Source organism: Microcebus murinus, unplaced genomic scaffold (assembly GCF_040939455.1).
Source record: "Microcebus murinus isolate Inina unplaced genomic scaffold, M.murinus_Inina_mat1.0 scaf015_hap2_Mmur4.0, whole genome shotgun sequence".
NCBI lineage: Eukaryota > Metazoa > Chordata > Mammalia > Primates > Cheirogaleidae > Microcebus > Microcebus murinus.
Window position 1 is genome coordinate 1 of NW_027438961.1, and position 7,380 is coordinate 7,380.

General features: G+C 63.2%; 1 non-coding gene and 1 pseudogene across 1 annotated transcript; both read right to left on the bottom strand.

The window, feature by feature from the left end:
* Window positions 1-2,514: 2,514 nt before the first annotated feature.
* On the bottom strand, window positions 2,515-2,634 carry LOC142867413 (uncharacterized; annotated as a pseudogene).
* Window positions 2,635-6,446: 3,812 nt separating this feature from the next.
* Window positions 6,447-6,565, bottom strand: LOC142867423 (5S ribosomal RNA). The gene has a single exon (XR_012916978.1). It is a non-coding gene; the product is annotated as a 5S ribosomal RNA (ribosomal RNA).
* Window positions 6,566-7,380: the final 815 nt, after the last annotated feature.

Here is a 7,380-nt window from a genome sequence, read left to right on the forward strand (position 1 = left end):
CCCTTCCTGCTCCTCTACTCCTGGTGCCCCTCCATCCAGGGGCCAGACCTTAAAGAGTCACCGCAAGAGAATCCTGGTCCCAAAGGAGCCTTCTGGGGGACCGGTGCTGAGAGAGGTTGTGGGCATGGCCCGGCTGGGGCTCTGCCCGACCCAGGGCTGAGAGATGCCACCTCCCAGCTCTGGGTCCCTGCAGGAAGTGTTGGCAAGCACAGGGCCGGTCCTCCAAAGGCCCAGGTGCAGGGAGCCCAGGCCAAGCAGCCTGTGGAAGAAGCCACTTGCCGTGCCACCCCCGGGAACAGGACTGCAGGCCCCGGCCCTTCCCACCTCCTCCTCCTCCTCCTCCTCCTCCTCCTCTCCACCCCCCCGCCCCCCCCCACAGGGCACAGGGCTCAGAGACACCTCGACTCTTGCTACCCAAAGTGCAAAGGGCATCAGTTGCTCCTCCAACCCCCCTCCCCCCGCCCAGCAGACCACGTTGTCCAGCCAGCCCCCGGCCTCCCTGGGGTGCCCAGCACAAAAGTGCAGACACCCACCGGACCCTCAATCTCAGTTTTCGGATGTTTTTGCCACTCTAAGGACCCGCAGGCCAGCTGGGCCTTCGGGCAGGACAGAGAGCCCCGGAATCCGACGTGGAGAGCTGCGTGTACGTCCCCATCAGGAGGCGGTCCCCACCTCCGCGGCTCTCCCCTTGCGGGGAGCGGCAGCCCAGCCGGCAGCCGCAGGGCCTCAGGGAAGACACCAGGCTGGGCCCCCGCGGCACAGCGGGGGCACGTCCCCCGCACTCACGCGACTTAGGGACGGCTGCTGGAGACTGCTGCGGCCACCCTGCTGCCGGGTTTCTGGAGGGCTTCCTGGAAGCAGCGTCCACACCAAGCCCTTGGAAGGCCCAGGCGACGGAGGAGCCGGTCAGGCAGGGGCCGAGGACGGTGAGAGGCCGGGCGGGCGGGAAGGAGCATGTCAGGCAGGGGCAGAGGACGGTGACCGGCCGGGCGGGGAGGAGCCGGTCAGGCGGGGGCCCAGGACAGTGACGGGCCTGGCCGGGGAGGAGTGCGTCAGGCAGGGGCAGAGGAGACGGGCTGGGTAAGGGTTAGGGTTACAGTTAGGGCACAATTCACAATCGCAAAGACGTGGAAGCGACCCGAGTGCCCATCCATCCAGGAGTGCATCAATAAAATGTGGCGCGTGGACACCACGGAGTGCCATTCGGCTGTGAGGAGCAGCGGTGAGAGGGCGCCTCTCGTGTTCTCCTGGCCAGAGCTGGAACCCGTTCCAGTAAGCCAAGTATCCCAAGAATGGACACACGAGCACCACGTGAGCGCGCTCACCAGCAAATTGGTACGAACGGATGGACACCTAAGTGGACGGAGAGGAATCACCTTCATCGGGTGGGTGTCGGGCGGGTGGGGGGAGGGGAGGGGCATACACATCCATTAGGCATGGGGTGGGTGCGCACCGACTGGGGGATGGGCGCACTTGAAGCTCTGACCCGAGGGGGGAGGCTTGGAGAGGGCAAGGCACCCGACCTTAACATTGGTACCCCCACAATACGCTGGAACAACATGAGAGGTGTATGAATAAGAACACAGGGGGGGCCGGGCGCGGTGGCTCACGCCTGTAATCCTAGCTCTCTGGGAGGCCGAGGCGGGCGGATTGCTCCAGGTCAGGAGTTCGAAACCAGCCTGAGCAAGAGCGAGACCCCGTCTCTACTAAAAATAGAAAGAAATTAATTGGCCAACTAATATATATAGAAAAACACAGCCGGGCGTGGTGGTGCATGCCTGTAGTCCCAACTACTCGGGAGGCTGAGGCAGCAGGATTGCTTGAGCCCGGAGATTGAGGTTGCTGTGAGCTAGGCTGACGCCATGGCACTCACTCTAGCCTGGGCAGCAAAACGAGACTCTGTCTCAAAAAAAAAAAAAAAAAAAAAAAGAACACAGGGGGGAGGGCGGCACGGGCAACACATGTCACCTGAATACTTGTACTCCCATCATCTGCTTGAAAAGAGAGAGAAAAGAAAATGCAATCATAGAGGTAAGAGACACTTTTTAAAAATAATGAATCCGAAGAGAAAAGTAAAAGGAGGCCTGTGGAGCAGGTCTGGGTGTGACTCCGGATCCCCCAACATCAGGTGCCACCACCAAAGATTCCTGCGTGTAGCCCATAGAACCCCAAAAGCAACGGGACGAGTTCTGGTCACGTACTCCCTCAAAATGACATCCTGGCCTTCTTCTGGAACTCCCTCCCCTCTCAGACTCTCAAGGTTTCCTCCAGCGTGTCGGTTCCCACAGAGCAGACCTTTGGTCTGAGACCTGACAGTCCAGATGCCACGCATGCTGCCGCGTGGCGGCGGTGTCGCGGCTTGGGACAAGAGGAGGCCCCACGGTGCGGGCTGGGGCGCCAGGCACCGCGCGGGCGCTGAGGGTGGGGGTGACCCCACCCCGGGCCGCCGCCGCGCTCCCAGAAAGGGGACAGAACAAGAGGCAAAAAAAAAAAAAAAAAAAAAAAAAAAGCAGCAGCCTGTGGCACCCGGTATTCCCAGGCGGTCTCCCCATCCAAGTACTAACCAGGCCCGACCCTGCTTAGCTTCCGAGACCAGACGAGATCGGGGGCGTTCAGGGTGGTGTGGCCCTAGACGGCGGCGGAGGGCGCCCCTGCCCCGCTCAAGAAGCCGAGCCTCTCTGGGCTTCCCCGCCGCCGCCTCCCGCCCCAGGCCCCGCGCCGGGCCGGGCCGGTTGAGTTCTCCGGCCGGCCGGGTCCTGCGGGCTCCCAGGGACGGGGGTGATGGGCGGGGCGGGGCGGGGCGGGGCAGGGCGGGGGGCTGTCTCTCTCTACACACACACACACACACTCACACTCACTCACACTCACACAAGATGCGCCTCCACGGCTGGACTCGCCAAGGTGGAGCCCTCCCAGCCCCCCTCGTCTCCTCGCCCGGCCTCCTTCACCTACCCGCTGCCCACCCCCAGCGCGTGGCTGCCTGCCGCTGACTGCGCACGCGCGGGACGCTGGCCCTTTGACCCCAGCCAGGGGCCGCCCTCCCCCACAACCCCTTTCAGCTGCGCCCCCCTCCTCGCCCTGTGGGTGGGCTGCCGCCTATTCCCCCGGGCCAGGGCTGGGGCACAGCCAGTGTATGGGGCGTCTCTCTCTGGGGATGTGTCCCATGGGTGGGGTGGGGTGGCGTGGTTTGGGGGGCGCTGAAGAAATCAGTCCCCTCCATCTCCTACCTCTGGAAAACGCCCAAGCCCGTGGAGAACTGCCGGCACCGCTTCGTGGGGGCCGGGCCCTCCTCCGTGTCCTCCGGTGGCCCAGTCCAAGGGGCCTGGGCCTGGCCGGGGCTGCATTGGACCCCGACCACCCTGGCGTGTGGACTCGCTAAAAATCGGCCATTAGATATTGGATTCCAGCTTCCTGGAGGTCATTTCACTAATGAGTGCACCGGAAAGAGTTTCCTAATCCATCTGTGAGGGTGGCAACTGAAAGAGAATTTTAAAGCTGACAGAATAGGCGAGGGAAGGCATAGGAGATTTCCACACCCAGCAAGGAAGCCTTTCCCGAAATGGAAGAAAGAAACGAGCAAACAGAGACACCGGTAGCCCGCCCGGAAAAGAGTCTGCCCCTGAGAGAAAGCACCCTGACCAGGTTCACCCGTGGGTGGGTGGCGAGCTAGCGGCATTCAGAAGAGCGAGGCCCGCAGTCTGTGCGGAAGACACCTGCGCTCGGGTGTGTGTGGCGGCGCGATTCACAAGCAGCTCTAGATGTTAAACCAAGGAGAAGCCAGGGAGTTCCCAACGCCCCAGGTGTCCTCAGCCCACGACTGGCTGCTGTGGGAATGCGAAGCCCGGCTCCTTGTCTCAGAGCGGGGTTCCCAGGAGGATCAGGCTGAAGCTGGGACTTGGCCTCAAAGTGTCCCCTCGCATGGCCACCCCCTTCCCCTTCCTGCTCCTCTACTCCTGGTGCCCCTCCATCCAGGGGCCAGACCTTAAAGAGTCACCGCAAGAGAATCCTGGTCCCAAAGGAGCCTTCTGGGGGACCGGTGCTGAGAGAGGTTGTGGGCATGGCCCGCTGGGGCTCTGCCCGACCCAGGGCTGAGAGATGCCACCTCCCAGCTCTGGGTCCCTGCAGGAAGTGTTGGCAAGCACAGGGCCGGTCCTCCAAAGGCCCAGGTGCAGGGAGCCCAGGCCAAGCAGCCTGTGGAAGAAGCCACTTGCCGTGCCACCCCGGGAACAGGACTGCAGGCCCCGGCCCTTCCCACCTCCTCCTCCTCCTCCTCCTCCTCCTCCTCCACCCCCCCGCCCCCCCCCACAGGGCACAGGGCTCAGAGACACCTCAGACTCTTGCTACCCAAAGTGCAAAGGGCATCAGTTGCTCCTCCAACCCCCCTCCCCCCGCCCAGCAGACCACGTTGTCCAGCCAGCCCCCGGGCCTCCCTGGGGTGCCCAGCACAAAAGTGCAGACACCCACCGGACCCTCAATCTCAGTTTTCGGATGTTTTTGCCACTCTAAGGACCCGCAGGCCAGCTGGGCCTTCGGGCAGGACAGAGAGCCCCGGAATCCGACGTGGAGAGCTGCGTGTACGTCCCCATCAGGAGGCGGTCCCCACCTCCGCGGCTCTCCCCTTGCGGGGAGCGGCAGCCCAGCCGGCAGCCGCAGGGCCTCAGGGAAGACACCAGGCTGGGCCCCCGCGGCACAGCGGGGGCACGTCCCCCGCACTCACGCGACTTAGGGACGGCTGCTGGAGACTGCTGCGGCCACCCTGCTGCCGGGTTTCTGGAGGGCTTCCTGGAAGCAGCGTCCACACCAAGCCCTTGGAAGGCCCAGGCGACGGAGGAGCCGGTCAGGCAGGGGCCGAGGACGGTGAGAGGCCGGGCGGGCGGGAAGGAGCATGTCAGGCAGGGGCAGAGGACGGTGACCGGCCGGGCGGGGAGGAGCCGGTCAGGCGGGGGCCCAGGACAGTGACGGGCCTGGCCGGGGAGGAGTGCGTCAGGCAGGGGCAGAGGAGACGGGCTGGGTAAGGGTTAGGGTTACAGTTAGGGCACAATTCACAATCGCAAAGACGTGGAAGCGACCCGAGTGCCCATCCATCCAGGAGTGCATCAATAAAATGTGGCGCGTGGACACCACGGAGTGCCATTCGGCTGTGAGGAGCAGCGGTGAGAGGGCGCCTCTCGTGTTCTCCTGGCCAGAGCTGGAACCCGTTCCAGTAGGCCAAGTATCCCAAGAATGGACACACGAGCACCACGTGAGCGCGCTCACCAGCAAATTGGTACGAACGGATGGACACCTAAGTGGACGGAGAGGAATCACCTTCATCGGGTGGGTGTCGGGCGGGTGGGGGGAGGGGAGGGGCATACACATCCATTAGGCATGGGGTGGGTGCGCACCGACTGGGGGATGGGCGCACTTGAAGCTCTGACCCGAGGGGGGAGGCTTGGAGAGGGCAAGGCACCCGACCTTAACATTGGTACCCCCACAATACGCTGGAACAACATGAGAGGTGTATGAATAAGAACACAGGGGGGGCCGGGCGCGGTGGCTCACGCCTGTAATCCTAGCTCTCTGGGAGGCCGAGGCGGGCGGATTGCTCCAGGTCAGGAGTTCGAAACCAGCCTGAGCAAGAGCGAGACCCCGTCTCTACTAAAAATAGAAAGAAATTAATTGGCCAACTAATATATATAGAAAAACACAGCCGGGCGTGGTGGTGCATGCCTGTAGTCCCAACTACTCGGGAGGCTGAGGCAGCAGGATTGCTTGAGCCCGGAGATTGAGGTTGCTGTGAGCTAGGCTGACGCCATGGCACTCACTCTAGCCTGGGCAGCAAAACGAGACTCTGTCTCAAAAAAAAAAAAAAAAAAAAAGAACACAGGGGGGAGGGCGGCACGGGCAACACATGTCACCTGAATACTTGTACTCCCATCATCTGCTTGAAAAGAGAGAGAAAAGAAAATGCAATCATAGAGGTAAGAGACACTTTTTAAAAATAATGAATCCGAAGAGAAAAGTAAAAGGAGGCCTGTGGAGCAGGTCTGGGTGTGACTCCGGATCCCCCAACATCAGGTGCCACCACCAAAGATTCCTGCGTGTAGCCCATAGAACCCCAAAAGCAACGGGACGAGTTCTGGTCACGTACTCCCTCAAAATGACATCCTGGCCTTCTTCTGGAACTCCCTCCCCTCTCAGACTCTCAAGGTTTCCTCCAGCGTGTCGGTTCCCACAGAGCAGACCTTTGGTCTGAGACCTGACAGTCCAGATGCCACGCATGCTGCCGCGTGGCGGCGGTGTCGCGGCTTGGGACAAGAGGAGGCCCCACGGTGCGGGCTGGGGCGCCAGGCACCGCGCGGGCGCTGAGGGTGGGGGTGACCCCCACCCCGGGCCGCCGCCGCGCTCCCAGAAAGGGGACAGAACAAGAGGCAAAAAAAAAAAAAAAAAAAAAAAAAAAAAGCAGCAGCCTGTGGCACCCGGTATTCCCAGGCGGTCTCCCATCCAAGTACTAACCAGGCCCGACCCTGCTTAGCTTCCGAGACCAGACGAGATCGGGGGCGTTCAGGGTGGTGTGGCCCTAGACGGCGGCGGAGGGCGCCCCTGCCCCGCTCAAGAAGCCGAGCCTCTCTGGGCTTCCCCGCCGCCGCCTCCCGCCCCAGGCCCCGCGCCGGGCCGGGCCGGTTGAGTTCTCCCGGCCGGCCGGGTCCCGCGGGCTCCCAGGGACGGGGGTGATGGGCGGGGCGGGGCGGGGCGGGGCAGGGCGGGGGGCTGTCTCTCTCTACACACACACACACACACTCACACTCACTCACACTCACACAAGATGCGCCTCCACGGCTGGACTCGCCAAGGTGGAGCCCTCCCAGCCCCCCTCGTCTCCTCGCCCGGCCTCCTTCACCTACCCGCTGCCCACCCCCAGCGCGTGGCTGCCTGCCGCTGACTGCGCACGCGCGGGACGCTGGCCCTTTGACCCCAGCCAGGGGCCGCCCTCCCCCACAACCCCTTTCAGCTGCGCCCCCCTCCTCGCCCTGTGGGTGGGCTGCCGCCTATTCCCCCGGGCCAGGGCTGGGGCACAGCCAGTGTATGGGGCGTCTCTCTCTGGGGATGTGTCCCATGGGTGGGGTGGGGTGGCGTGGTTTGGGGGGCGCTGAAGAAATCAGTCCCCTCCATCTCCTACCTCTGGAAAACGCCCAAGCCCGTGGAGAACTGCCGGCACCGCTTCGTGGGGGCCGGGCCCTCCTCCGTGTCCTCCGGTGGCCCAGTCCAAGGGGCCTGGGCCTGGCCGGGGCTGCATTGGACCCCGACCACCCTGGCGTGTGGACTCGCTAAAAATCGGCCATTAGATATTGGATTCCAGCTTCCTGGAGGTCATTTCACTAATGAGTGCACCGGAAAGAG